At 41.4% G+C, this 15,993-nt stretch overlaps 1 protein-coding gene across 18 annotated transcripts in view; it reads right to left on the bottom strand.

Annotated features, from left to right (window-relative positions):
• Positions 1–15,993, bottom strand: part of LOC119916979 (ankyrin-3-like) — a 128,600-nt gene that overhangs the window by 110,468 nt on the left and 2,139 nt on the right. The gene's annotated exons all lie outside the window — the stretch shown is intronic.

Genomic DNA, 15,993 nt, shown 5'->3' with positions numbered 1-15,993 from the left:
ACTCACCCTTTCAACTCTTCGCATCTTCAGTTAATCCTGACCGTCTCTGACATTGTCCGCAAGTGCACCAGGTGCAAAAAAGGGAAAGTGTATCGAAGGCCGTGAACCAACTAAAGCTAGGGCAGCGAGAGTGTGCATAAACCCTGCTCAACCCAGTTGAGTGACATGTAGCAACAGGGGTTACAGGCAGTTAATCAGACAAGCAGTAATCTAGTTAGGAGATCAACAAATGAGCCTGTCAGTGCTGAAAAGGAGGACACAACCCCACGGACAATAGAGCGGGCCAATGCCATTGTGTAAGTGAACAACAGGAGGGATGGAAAGGGAGCATTACTGTCATTAATTAGATCAAAATTAGGTAAGAGTGCAGAGCAGGAGCATTAAAGTGTGCCTGCTGGTAGGAATTTCTACTGGAATAATTTGTATTGGACTAATTATTGAAGTCTGTCTCAAAGCAACACATTTGAAGTTCTCTGAAAGTGAAAAATTGTGACTGTGTTCATTTGTATGGGTTAAAGCATAGTATTTGCTATTTTAGATGTGGTCTAGTACAACCACCTGTTCTTTCCAAAAATTGTGCCTTTGCAATGCGCCCGACTGTGAAGGGCTATTAAAGGTAAGTGCTTGCGGCTGGCAGCACGTAAGACAAAGCCGGTGACCACAGAAGGGCTTCTGGATTCTCCACACCTCTTTTGGTCTCCATGGAAACAAGGACAGGAACATTCAGGCACACGGGAGCCATGAATAGACCATCACAAGGGAAAAACATGCGCCCTGCTACTGGCTTTTCACAGACTCCAGTCCAGATGTTTTAAAACCCCCTGGAATCAAAGTGTTGTTTATACGCTACAAATTCAGAATAGGCCATCTCAGTGCACACCTGATGCCTCCTGCCTTTGTCTTCTATACAAGCCTACAGCCAGATAAAAAATATGTCAGACACAACTGCGTCTGGCATATTTAAATACTTTAGGGCTGTGCTGCCAATCATTGTAATACATTTTTAAGCCAACACAGATTCCTCTTAAAAGGACAGTTCTTATTATTGCATGTTTAAGCACATTTTGGCCTCAGCTGGGAAAATAAAATAAGACTGTTTGATTTTTTTTCAAAATCAGGATATATAGACACAGTCTGGTGATGATTCTGTGCTTATAACTGTTATCGTACCCATAAAGAAAACTGTTAAGCCTCCACAAACAGCATCTGTAAACTGTTATAAACACACAAAGACAGTGTTTGTTAAACTTTGCGGTCACAAAAGTGGGAAATGGCTATTGCTGTCAAGCACATGCAAACAGTGGCTGGTATGCAAAAAAACAAGCGAACCAAGTGGTTTATGCAAAAAATCAAGCGCCTGACCCTGGATTAAAGGACAATGCATTAGATTAAATGTGCAGTTTTAAATCTCTTTTAAGGAAACAGCTGGCCATGCTGATAAAGTATTTTTTATACCACATCTTGTGCAAACAGCTAATTTGTTCAGTTTTAAGCTTTGTTTCCTGTGCTGTTGCAGACACATACTGTCAAAGTTTGCCTCTCTGTCCTTTCCTCTAGTCTCATTCCAACTTCTCAACACATTTATTGTCATTCTCCACTAATCCACCAGATGCCCTCAGACTTTTCCTCCTTTCCCCATCACCTAACTGCCACACCCAACTACACTCGTCTTCCCTCATCTGCTCTGTAGTTACCTTGCCTGACCAGATCTGTTTGGACTCATTTCTCTGGTTTTGCCTGCCTCACTGACAAGCTTTTTACCTTTTTTTTGTATAATAAATCACTGAACTGCACCAGATCTGCCTCAACTGTCTGCATGTGGGCCCTGCCCCTGTATTCCTGCTACCCTGCTTGCACCAACCGTATCACACACTAATGAGGGAAGGGAAGGGAACAGATGATAAAGTATCACTGGCTGACCCAGACAGAGGAGGTGAGTGCCTGAGACAGGGCACAGACGGAGAGAGAGCGATTTAGAGAGGTCTTTCCTCGTCAACAGCAGGAAACACCATCCTCTCCATCTGACCTGTATCTTTGCTAATGCTATCCACTGCACTTTACAACCAACATACAGCAATGCAACTGTAGCTTTAGAAATGCACATTTGCAGCCCAGATGGACACACATTTTCTCATCTTATCATACACAGTGACAAACACGTGTACACACACACATACACGCACACACTCTTCAGGCCTTGTAAGAGTGTGCTTGCAGGCAGGTTCCAGATGCCACATGCTGGGCTGAGTGGCTGCTGGCTGTGCCAAGACAGGAAATAGACATAGGACTCGGTCTAACGCACACACACACACACATACACTACAGCTTTGGGAAGCACAGGCAATCGCATACTCAATGATGCCCAGATACACAAAGAACATTGATCTGTCTGTTTTACATTCAGTCTCCAACCTCTTCTCTCTCACACCTCGTCTTCTTCTTCTCTCTCTATCCTCGGTTGCCCAGTGATCTAGCTTGTCGGCAGGCAGAGAATGACAGGAGCTTTGATGTCGAGACTGTGTGTGTGTGTGTGTGTGTGTGAGACTAGGCTTCTTAGTCGAAAATTCTACCATTTTCACAGTTCCTTCCACTCTGAGGCAGCTGCGAGAAAACAAGCAGGCTGACAAGAGAGGGACGAAACTGAAGAGAAAAGAAAGAAGACAGGGAGAGAAAAGTTAAGTGACTGTGAGGAGAAAAGAAGGTCAGATAGTGGATATTGTTTTATTGCGCTAAGCCAGAGTGTGAACGCCGGAAGGTTTTAGTTTGAGAGGCAGATGAATATGGATGGACAGATGGATGAATGGATGGATACACTGACTGAAGGAAGTTGGTGTCACAAAGTCACGTGTGTTGAAGATGCTTGCTCAAAATAGATCATTTCAAACTACTTCTACTTAAAGACATTAACAACATCACGAGAATATTGCTATTGTTTGGGCTCTGGAGCCACAGGCGGTCATCAAGTCCTGACGTTTTTCTTTATGCAGAAAAATTGAAGCCATCAAAAGTGTTCAAAGACAGAAAGAAAAAGCAGAGGAGAATTCTTGAATATCCAATCTACTTCATTACATTTTCTGTCAGACAAACGACTGTTGGGTTCAGCCTTTTTTACTCAGCTGCATGATTTAAAAAAAAAAATCTTTCAGCCTCACACACACACACACATACTCTAATCATCTCTCTTAGAAATGTTGAGGTTGTGCTGTGCCATTTCGAATGGCACACTCTCATACAGATTATCAGCAGTTTGACAGCTCCAATTAGCTAGTATTATAGATAATACAATAAGGTAAAGCCCTACTGTAAGGCGAAGATCATTCCTCCTCTCCAATCTCATCCACGGTGACACTGTAGAAAATCCCTTCAGAGTTTCATATGATACACTCACTACAAAATTATATGGGTATTTCATCCAAGAGAGCCAATGAAAATGGCAACTCTCTGTCTTGGCCTCAAATGCTTCAGGGTTTCTTTTCCCTCATTTGCTGTGATTTATCAAACCAAACAGTTAAACTGCTCTTGAGTGTAAACCAAGTTAGGTCCTGATTTCAAAAGTGGAGCAGAAGTCACGTTAACTTCATTTGCCATTGTCAGCCGCATCTCTTCAGCTCTCAGCACATTACTCAGGCACAGGCCTGTGTAGGGTCAATACTAATGCTGTCTTTCCAATTGTGACTGTGACTGTGCTGGTAAAGCAGACAATTAGAAGCCAGTTTCAGTTGGGAAATAATATTTTCTCTGAAATGTATTGGAAGTTTTAGCACACGCAGAGGGCCGGGTGCCGGGCCATTATTACAGTGACGCTAATCAGAAAACAATCTGGCCTGAAATTACTGAATTAAATACCAGATTAAGAATTAAATAAAGAATTTGATTCAATTAAATTCCAGCAGTGCAGTCTTGTAGCCGATAGTAATATGGAGGGCGGCACTTCTCTGAGATCACAGATGAGATGTGGATTATTAAAATGTGCAGCTTGAAATGCCTTTCTGGCCATGCTTGTTTTGGTAAGTAATACATTTTTTTTTTAATTTTTTGCCATCTGGACGACTGAACTAGGGCATAAGGGGAACCCTGGAGATGCTTCAGTAGTCAGTTGCTCAAGAGGATCCCTTAAACTTCATATCGTACATACAGGGATGTAATGGAGTACGGTGAGTCAAGTCAAAGACAAGTTCATGACTGAGCACAGTTGAGTAATGGCACCAATTGATGATGTGTTTTAACGATCGTACAAGTTCACTATCCAAAGAAGGTTAAAGTCGGAGGGCAACTGGATAACTATGACCTGGATGACTGAGAATCTTCACAGACTACAAGTTCACCATGTATCGCACTGTGCGAAATGGGTCTAAGAAGTCCTCCATTTCTTGTGCTTTGAAAATGTAGCAAAGTGATAAACAAACTTTGACCACAGCGCTGACACTTGCACCAAAAAGTTCAAGAGAGGAAAACAAAATGTATCATATCACAAGGAAACAGGAGTCCTGCTCAATGATACTGACCAGTATTAAATGCTTTTTAGCGCAGTATCCTAAAAAAGTAAGATGGCTGGTTGAGACACACTTTGGAAAATTGCCACTAGAACAGAAGAAATATTAAAAAGATTTGTATCTTTGACTTGACAAATTGTACTCATGATAACTTTACGGCAGAACGACAGAAGAAATCTCATGGCGCTCGTTGAGCTGTGGTCACTGATTCAGTAGACAATCAAATGTAACAGAGGACTCAAGAGGTTTGATACGTATGTGAGTGCTTCTGAATTACATGTTTATATTACATTCTGACTCGTGAAAGTCCAGGATGTTGTTAATTACTATTGATGGATGCTTTTTTCTGGCTCTCAATTGTCCTTTGTACTATTGTACTTTCTGTCTCCCTTCTTTGTTTCTGTGCCTTTTTCCATGCCTCTGCAATAAAGAAAGATACAGAAGCACACACAGACACATGCAAGCCATGACGAATAACATTATCAATCACCGCCATAGAGAAACGCAGGTCTTTCCAGAACCACTCAATCCCCCTCTGTCCAGGCCACCGAGGAGGATGTCTCCATTGTTTAGCGACACTGAGGGAGGAAATGGTTTCTCTTTGTTCCCTTGCATTACACTTCATTACTGTCTGTATGGGTGTGGAATACTGTACCGAGCTGACAAGAGCACATCATTTAGTAATTTTTGACTCAACATTTTTTTTGGAGCTGATCTTGTCTTCCCACTTGCTTTTATATAACACCCTCCTCTGCAACTGTATTTAAGAGGGCAGTGATTTTTTAGATAACTTGGCTTCCCTCTGCCTTTTTAATATTGTTTTTCTGTTGTTCATGCAGGTAATATTCAATTCCGGGGGTGTCCACGTTGTTAAATTTCTCCTGCTTACTTTAGAAGTGTTTGAATTCGGGTTGAGCTGGGTAATTGATGATGGATATAGCGATCATACAGAGTTCCCAGCTGGTAAATTATGGCTTGGCTTATTCTCTGAGGGTAAACTAGGCCATCTGGGATGAGCTAGAACTATGAGAGCATCCTGGTCCATGCTGGGATAGACAGCAAGGAGATCTCAGCAGTGATTTATTTATGACACAAGTGGGAGACTCAGCCGTCCTCTCTCCTCCCTGCTTCCTCAGTTCCCTCTTTCCCCAGCTGCCTCCTGGACGCCATCACATCATCCTCACATCCTCTGTATCCCAGCATACTGCCCACATGCCCCCCTCCCTCCCTTAATTTTCTACCTACTCATATTAATCACATCAAATCACCTAGAGCCAGGAGCAATTCATTTTCACTTCCCCTGCATGTACCAAATATGTATGTAGAGACCATTTTAACTGCATGATCACATAAACTGTTTTTGGCATCATTATGAAAATTGTTATAACAGCTGATGACAGAATGAACTTTATACAACCTCTTTTAAGATGTCCAGGTTGTTTCATGACAAACGAATGCACACGCATACAGGTCCAGAGGGAATCTCATTAACAGACTCATATCCTCATAGCAGGAGGTTGTCACATTGTGCGTGTACTGTCACTGAGCACAGGGCAGGAGAAACCCTGTAACTGTGAGAAGAAACCAACCCACACCCCCGCCCTCTGCAGAACCACTGGGACATTCCACAACATGCAAACACACCGTGCATGCAATATATAAAACAGTGAAAATCACCATGCCATCCTTCCTCCCACATGCCAATGCTACTTTCACTCCTTAGCTTATTCATAACCCAGTAAACACAGCGTGAAGTAAGTGGCTAGAAAGCACTCTGCACTGGGGCCATGATCAATTTCAATAATAATTCTCACTGTTTCAGGTTACCATCCATACTGAACTGATACTCCGACGCAGAAAATTGAGCTTTTAAAAAATACTCTCCAGAGTTCTACAGAAAATGCCAGTGTCATGTAGTGTTGATGGAGAAAGCAGAGCTTGTCAAAAACGCTGATATGATTGTCAGCCTTCACAGACAAAATTGAGCACTCCCACGTAGCAGCTACGATTTGAAGCCAACTTTCTGTCAAGGTTCTCAACACAGCTTCTCAGGAAGCATGTGTCAGCATTTATCAGCTTCAGTCAAATCACTATGTAATGCTCATGCCCACAACAATAACAAAGACGCCAACATCCCCTTTATTCTGCGTTTAGCCTTACTGAGACACAAAATAAGTGATAGCTTGGGAAAAGATAGTTGCATCCCAAACTATCCTCTGGAATCTGAAACAGAATAGTAAAAGCTGTCCCAGTGGCATGCAGCTTTTTCATTTAATGGGCCATTACATCACTGTTGTTTGTACAATGGACATCATCAGTGAAGTATTTGGTTGAACAGAAATAATATCTTGGGATGTGTGTTGCTGAGCGAAGCAGGTGTTTTGGAAAATGACTGAGCACATATAACCACTGCCGGCTCCTCATTAAAGTAAATGATGTGGGGAATAGATGGTGTGCTGGGGAGAGGAGAGGAAGCACTAAGAGGTACACTGAAGGTTTTCAATAATGACCGAGACTGTCTGATCAAAGTTAGCTTGTAGCAGCATTAGACAAAGAAACCGTCTCAAAAGGTTTAGGGTTAAAAATGTTTCTGGGCAAATGGAGAGCCAGATTAATAGCAAGAAGACAGGCAACTTTTACTCCATACCCGAGCAGCACGGAATATCATCAAATCAAAACCACATTGGCCTGCCTGCAACAGAAATTGAGGTATCAATATCAATATCAAGCAAATCCCATCCGTCTGGCTCCTCTACTCTTTGGCTGTGAGAGGAAAGGAGAGAGGAAGGCAGAGAGTGTTAAAGAAAAGATGAGGTGAACATTTTTGTTCATACACTGAAACCTGACAAATGTCACAGTTTCTCTACAGCAGCAAGGAGATGATTTCTTGAGTTATCTAATGGTGTGGTAGAAAAAACTGCACTGTACTGAATGGCACCATCATTGTCACTGAAGCCCCTGGGACTAGGGATCTCATGCATGCCTGTAGGGGTTTATTTTAGGTGTACATGTGAGCGTTCACTTGCAGACATTCATATACTCACCCACTTCTCCACTCTACTCCAAGTCTTTGATTTGCTTAACATCTCACAATCCCCCGTGGTTTCACCTGTCACGAATCCCTACGCTTTTCGCTCTCTTTTAAAGACATGGTTCTTCCAGTCTTCTCCTGTCTCTCATCCATCATTTTCCTCTGACTTGCTTCCTACTTACTGATTCCTTCCAATCCTCTCCCACGATGCTACTGTACCATCTGGCTCAGGTGATGTTGCCTTGGGGCTCACATTACGCTACTGTCATCCCTGAACTGAAATCTAAAAAGGGGAACATTGAACATGGTCCTCCCAGTCGGCATATTTCCTTCCACCCCCGCACCTCTTCCCTGTGCTGTTTTGAGAGCCCCACTGATAGGGTTGCCCTTGCCACCAGACAGCCTGGGAAAATCCATAAAACATGAATTAGGTGTGCGGAATTTACATATTTTGCAAGTCACAATATACTACGTATCAGTGAAATGATCAGTGACACCAGATTTAATTTGTTTCCCTACAATTTCCACTCTTGCAATACAATATCTGCTCATAGCATACTTTTACTTTTTGTAGTTATGTTTAGGTACTCAAAGCATCTGGTTAAGGTTAGGGAAAGATCATGATCTTGGTTTAATATTGAAAAAGTCAACAGTGATTTTACTGACACAAAACACACTTTATAAACATGTAGCTAAAACCGTGATCTTTCCTTAGCCTCTCCAAAGTGTTTTTTTTTACCTAAACCTGACCAAACACGGGACTCAGAACCTGTGCCCCGTTCTTGTAAGGGAAAGTGATGCACCTTCTATGCCCATCATCCATCCAACTACTGACACTTTTACTGTCAGTAAAAACGCAACTGGCAAAAGAAACAAGTAGTATTAAAAAAAAAATATTTTTTTTACACTATATCAACCATCGATGAATTACCCTGAAAAAATTTTGTATAGCACAGCATGTCTTCAGGATGTCTCCGTCACCTGGTTTTCCGGCCACCTTTTAGCATGAATAGTGCTAAATTGGCAATCGGATCTACATTTCAAAACACAGCCTCAGTTCTGTGGCTATCTGTGAGACGATCTGAATGTCAGAGGAAGCCAGGTCCTGCTGTTAAGTGCATCTTCCAGCTGAGAGCCAGCAGAAGGGTCTTAACACATGGACTTTTTGAGAGAGACTGCAGCTATCTCCTCTGCCTGGGATTACACAGTTCATCTTTCATGTAATTTACCGATTTTATTCACTAGCAAGCTTTCATTCTTCATCCCACAGAGGAAGCAGGGGTGAGCCATCTGGTTTTCCTCTACCGTGGATGTATTCCTGATCTCACGGCACATCATCTGACATAAATAAACAACACCTGTGAATCAAAGGAACAGTGAGGGATGTAGACAAATGTTCCTCCTTTAATAAGCTATTCTAATTACAAAAAACATTGGGCTTTGACATTTTCTGTCACTGGCATCATTCAGGTTCTGGTGGTGCCACTGCTCTGAAATCTGAAACTAAAATCTAGACTATTTTCACCCACCACAGCTTGCTATGTGCATTTCTTGTGAATAAACACAATAAGGCTGCACATCAAACACAATAAAAAGGAATTTACATCACGTGACAAGATGTCTTTTCCTTGCTGGTTTACTGTGGGAATAGTGTGATCTTTGTCAGTTCTCACACATGGCTGGAATATTTTGTGCATTGTGACCTGAGCCTTATTAAATAACTAACTACATCAAAACTTTATTGTTTTTTTACAATTTATAGCCAGTGCATCTGTGACTCAATTCATTTAAGTATGGACTATGAATAAACCAGTTTTCATACATTCACACAAGCCATAGTAAAATAGAGAAATAGGGTGAGACAATGCTGCGGTCAAAACAAGGTCGGCAGACAACACAGTGAGCATATACCACCGTTATTGCTTTTGGTACAGAACAAAAGCTTTTGTTATCCTGCTCTGTTGCATTTAACAGTTGCCATGACGACACTGCGCCAGGAGAGGCTTAAGGAGGATCCCAAACTTGATAAAAGGGGTTTCTAAATCTGACAGTGTAAGTCTCTGTATGTCTTTTTCTCTCTTGTTTTCCATTACTGACTCTCACTGTGGAGTCTTTTGAAGAAGAGAGGAAAAGAGGAGAAGAGAAATAGAAAGAGCACAACAGAGAGAGATGTAAAGAGCCTTCCGGACAGAGCTGTGGGAAACGGAAGAGGCTGCGGGGTTCAGGCAGCAGCGACTGCCAGCAGAGAGAAATACCAGTAGAGTGGATATGAAGGCACACATTATTACATTTTAGACGCCTCAAAGCAACTCCAGTCTGGGTCATCAAGCAGCCCAGGTTGAAAATGTTGGGTCTTTGTGCATTCAAATTTGGTAGCGATTCAGCAATTTTCTTCATATTAAATGGCTTTTTTTATTAATATCACATGCCCAAAATATTTTTCAGCACTCCGGAAGTTTAATTTTCAGACTGAGGCATGACCTTTTTTTAATTACATGTGAATACTAGACCGAAGCATTCTGATACCAGATAACAGCCCAACGCTGGCTTTAGCCTTTTCTTACAGGGAGAAGAACTCATTTTAAGTTGAGCTGAGCTCTTACAGGTATTGATTCATCTTCCTGTGAGAAAAAAAAAAAACTTACCAAGGCATTTCTTCAAATTGCTTGCTTTTGTTGATGGGGTGTTGGGGGTGGATGGATAGAGCGAAGAGTACAGAGCCCTTGTTAGGTTTTTTAGTTGATTAGTTCTGGTTTAACAGCCTTGTTAGTTAGCCAAGCCTGCTCTCTTTCTATCCCTGGTCTCTGTGTGCATGTGGGTTTCTGTCTGCGAGTACTGTATACTTGTATTCATACTAAAGACTGCTTAAACGTATGTGTCTTTGTCTGACAACAACAGGTGCCTCAGGCTAAATAACAGCAGTCAGTCAGCAAGAGAAAATGGAGGACTCATAGGCTGGTTTATGCTTACAAAGTTCATAACACAGAAGGCAAAAATGTTCATTGCTGTTCCAAAAGGCTACACTCGATGGTGTAGTGAAAAGCAGGTCATCAGAGAGAGGGGCGAAACACGGAAAATCATTTAAATATGGGGCACACATTTTCGGTTTGCTCCTCAAACACATTCACAGTGTTGTAGTCGTTTGTATACACAAAAGTGGAATTGCTGTGTAAAAAATGTAAAAAGCAAGCTTAAGGGAGATGTTCCAGTCCTTTTAACTTTCGCAATCCTCCACACATGGCCAACGGCTATGTATAGGGGACGGGACCGTCAGCTTGTTGGTTCTGGAAAGGTAATGCTGGAGTGCAGGACTTTTCCATATAGATTAACATCCGTTACATTCAAACTATTGCCAAAAAAGATCACACAATGCTGATAATGCCTATTACCGGCAGGTAAATCTCTCTGTACTCACAGTATAGCATAGTTTTAAAATCTTTTGTCTGTGGCAACATTCTTGTGATGTGTTTTATGCCAACCAGTAATGATTGGTTTGCCAGAGCAGAAAGGGGGGAGGAACCCTATTGGCAGCAGCAGCTCTATATATCATAAACACGTGTCAACAGTGTTGTGTATTTACTCTCACTGTCAGAAGGGGGAGACAAAAGTTCCACATTGCAGGTTTTAAGACACACAGACACAGCCCTTTCAATTGAGACAACGGAAGAATGTGAGGGGATGGGGTTTCTGAAGCTGTTTCACCATCGACAAGCTGATGAAGCCTAGCGGCCCCTTAAACCTCCCCTACAGCAGATTGAAGATCAAGGGAGAGCTACAGAGTGACCGAGAAAGAAACACTCCTCCTTCACACTTCCTCCTCCCCTTCCTTTCCATCCACTCCTCTGTCACTCCCCGGCTCACACCTCACTCGCACTTGTCTATCTTCCATCAGCCTTTTCAGCCCTCTCTATTTCACCTCCTTCATCCCCCTCTCCCCTGGCTCCTCATCTTCTTTTTTCACCTCATTCCCTTCTCCCTCCCTTCTTCAGTGAAACGAGAGATACAGTTAGTTAATCGGAGAGTGATGGAGCCCTGACAGGCTGACCCCTCTGCCCTCTCCCCAGGGCGTGCAGCTGTGCCCGGATGCCTACCTCCCCAAACACACACCCACACAGAGACGGCAGGAATACAGCCACCTACACACATGCATGCATACATTTATAGAGCTACTGAGGGAGCACACATGTGCACTTACTCCCACCTCCACACTGAAGTGATACAGCACATGTGCATGCATACACGTGTGTAAAGCTTTATATAAGTAACCACATTTCTAAGCGGCACCAAGGATATGCTGCAGATACAAGTAATGTCAAGGAGGTGATGTGATGGGGAATCACAGGTTACAGCATTTGTTTGGCCTGATACCAATATCAATATTCAGGTTCAATTGATTTTTATGGTCTTTTGTGTTTGTGTGTGTAGTACTGCAAAAGGTTGCAGAACACGCTTGAGATCTACCAAAAACAAGTTTTGTAGAGTAAAATATAATTCTACGTTCAATCCTATCCAGGTTTGACATTTGAAGAGCTTTCTGTTTTTTGCTTTTTGTGAACCATGTTTCTGTTCCGTCTTATAATATCATCACACTTAAATGCATTAGTGACAAGTATTAAACATATTAGCCCCCCACTGTCGGTGGGGGGGTGTTTTGGGGTGTGGTGTTGCCAGAACTTTAGCTTGAAGAGGACTTAAAAGAGTGATTCTCAAAATATTTGCTGATCAACTAAATCGATTTGTTTCAGCTGTATTTATTTTACGGTATTGACTGTATTTTCCCCTAAAGCAGACACACTTTCTCCACATGCTCTCTCCCAAATCCCTTAAAGCATAACTTACCCCTCCTAAGGATTTGATCTGTGCCAAGTCCATTAGCCTAATCTGAAAAACAAAAGCAGCACTTAGTTTGCTCTCTCTCTTAGTCTCTCCCCGCACACATGCACACATACACGCACACGCTTCACATCTTCCATCAGCACATTCACCAGTGCCCTGCTGTTATCTGGGGGATGTGATGTGCCATTTCTCTTTGAAAGCACTGTCACAGAACGGCTTATTTCACCAGTCCTCCAGACGCGGGGCTCTCTGTCTCTGGCAGGGTTTTTCCATCCAAGACAAAGAACAGAGCTACCCAAGCCTTGATGCCTGGCTGTCTCATTAGGAACAAGACAACAGAGGTAACACAAAAGAGAGATCTATACAGTCCAGTGAAAAGTGCAAGGGTGGGGAAAATGAGCATCATCTGACCTTTTTATTTTGATCTTTGTTCATTTTTGCTGCTGATGTATCTATAGTATAAAAACATTGTCACATGAAAAGTTCAGTTGGTGAGCAGCTTTTTTGGGGGCAGGCTTATAAAAGATTGCATGTCACTTACAGCAAAAATACATCAACAAGTAAATGCACTCTGAATTGCCTTGTTGTTGTTTTGTGAGTGTCAAATATACCGTGAGGAGTCGAGGCAGAATATATTGACTGGCAAAATATGATCAGCAGCAGCAGCTTGTTTGTGACAGAATTTCTGTGTTTCAGTGAAACCACATGCCTCCATCCATCAGCATGTTGAGCAAAAACACTAAAAACAGCTCTGCTTAGGTTTTTCTGACAGAAATACTGCCGTTCCTCACACAATCCCTACACAGCCACCTGAAGAGTAAACATACAGCACATCTTGCAGTTAAGGGCAGTTTATAGAGTAGATACAAACCTGGTAAAACTATGGTGTTTCCAAAGCATCCCTAAGCACCTCTTATATAACAATATGTTTACTTTGCTGAGAACATTTATTTGGAAAAGCCAATGATGTGGGCAAACTGTACAGTTATACATAGCACTACTCCTTCTGTCCATCATCTAAGTTTCCATTTCATTTTAAATTTAATTCACAAACTCACACCCGACCCTTTAATAATCTGCAAACTCTCTGTTAACTCTGTGTCTGCTCTTCATTGGGCGTAGCCTATTGTATAGAAACTAATGGAACGGTTATGTAAGTCTAGATCTGGTTAAATAAATTGTTGTTGTTTTTTACTGTCCTGATAATATAAGCAATTCCTTTCTTCCTTCAGACAAGCAGCTGAATTTTGTTGAGCTTAGTTATAGTAATTAGGATTCTGGAAGTGAGATATGTCTATGAAAGTCCCCTGGGGTCTTTTTATCTTGCAGGCACATTTTTCTCTTATTGCTTCTTCTTTTGCGCAAGAAAACTGTTCCATGTCAAATTGAAGCAGCTAAACTAACTACACAAACACCCGTCAGAGCACAGCAAACCAGATGTCCAGTCACAAGTGGGTACACATGCAATTTTTTCACATGACCCAACAGCAGCTTCTGTGTGGTGGGAATATATGCAACTGAATTCCTGTTAATACTGTGTGTGTTTGTGTGTGTGTGTTATGTAAACCTCATTATCTCTATCACTACATCAAATTCTTATCATTAAGCCTCTCTGAGATCATGAAGCATTTGAAGAAACATCAAAGTACCACACCAACTCACAAACACACACACAGCAGCCACATAAAGGCCAACACAATATTGTGTTTGGTGTTGATTTACGACCCCCTGTCTTAATAGGGATAAGTCTGGGACCTTGACTAAAAGATGTTTGATTGTATCCTTGAGCTTCCCCCGTCACAGCAGCTGCCTCATGAAAAATATATTTCTGTTCTGGCCACCAAGTTCACCAGTCCACCCCCTCTTTCACTCCCTCTCTTTCGCTCTCTCCCGCCTGATCTCACCCTCGACATCTTTCGCTCAGAACAGAAACTAGTTGCCATGGCTACAATCATTAACACATCTGGCATAGTTATCCGGCATTCACACAGAGCAAAAAAAAAACAACACACACACACACGGACACAGATGGACACACATTTGCACATGTACACACACAACAAACAAACAAACAACGCATATATGTGAGAAACATTAATATGCATCATTTTGCTGGGCTGTTTTCAGTTTCATGGCTGCATATCTGGAGCTTGTGTGGGAGAGATAACGGGCCGTGCCTCATTGGGGAAAATGCATTAACAGAGAACTTTGGGCCTCAGCGATAATCCTATTGGTGAACTTAACCCAACCTCCTTCATTTTAATCCGTTGGGAAATGGAGTTGATGTTCAGAAGAACTGAATGTTCATAACATTTTCTAAACTGATATTTAAAACTCTTGAATTAGAGTTTTAAATATCAGTTTAGAAAATGACCAATATCTGAATGACCATCACTGCCTCTGCAACGAAGAGCCTGAGCAATACTGGATTTCTGAGGCTGATACCAATATTAAGTTTTTTGCATAAATTCATTACATAAACAAACATTTGGATTAAGATCCCTTAACTGTTAACAGAATATGTAATGAGTGGGACATTTTATCAACTTTAATTTCAACTTGTCCCTGCTCTCTGCTGAACAAACTATATAGTGGAGATTTACTGGACCATTTCTATATTATATCTTAAAACGTATGTATCATATGTCTGTACTGCAATTTTCTTGTTACTTATTGACTGACATTTATACTAATATGCTAAAATCATTGATAATATCAAATGTGCTGGTCTGGCTGCCTTTTACATATTTTGGTTCCATAATGTCAAAGAAATAAACATCATGAAATATCTCTAAGATATTTTTCACATACAGCATTTTTCAAACAATTTATTTTTTATTCATACTGTTCAACTGCTTCATCTTGAAGTAAACAAGGATCAGTTTGCTCACATTTAAAAATTTTCAACAGCCCCTACACCACTAAATGTGTGACATTCCTTTGTGTCAACATTTCATTACTGAAGTCAGTAGTTTGAACATTTTGTCTCTGGCTGTCATTGAGGAACGCGACTGACAGCTTTACCACTGGGGGTGGCACATATCACAGCAGCCATCAATTATTTAATGGGAAAAGAATGAATTTCCTTCCCAATAACAGGTTCTCTCAGCCTTGTAAAACATATAGTGGCTATCTGTTATAACTGTGCTTGCTTTGCTTTGGTCTTCCCCTGTCCAACAAAATCCCTGATCTCAAGGGCCACCTCGAAATGTATCTTCAGAATCAGAATTGCCAAGTAGTGTTTTACACATCATCACTACATCACTACACGTAGACAAACATACAGTTGACATACATAAAATCTAGAAATATATAAATATGGAATAAACAATGCAAGTTATATAAGAATAATAAAAAGAATGGAGAAAATTAATATAACTATTTTTAGAGAAAGAACAACATCGTGTGTGCATTATTCCAGGTTTGTGTTTTGTAGACATATTGCAGCGGAAGAGAATATTGTGTACATAAATATATAAATTGACAATGTAAAAATATAGAACAACAGCGATTAACATTTAACAACAAATATGTGCAAGCCCCATCCAGGCGCAAATGATCTGGAAAATACTCTTTGTGTATGTGTGAAAGTGTGTTTTTTTGTGACACTATTTGCGTATGATCAGTGGTTTT

The sequence above is a fragment of the Micropterus salmoides genome, unplaced genomic scaffold (assembly GCF_014851395.1).
Source record: "Micropterus salmoides isolate LMB-PRFRI ecotype aquatic unplaced genomic scaffold, ASM1485139v1 Ms_hic_scaffold_22, whole genome shotgun sequence".
NCBI lineage: Eukaryota > Metazoa > Chordata > Actinopteri > Centrarchiformes > Centrarchidae > Micropterus > Micropterus salmoides.
The sequence above is the reverse complement of the archived record's forward strand: the minus strand, read 5'-3'. Positions and strand labels throughout refer to the sequence as shown.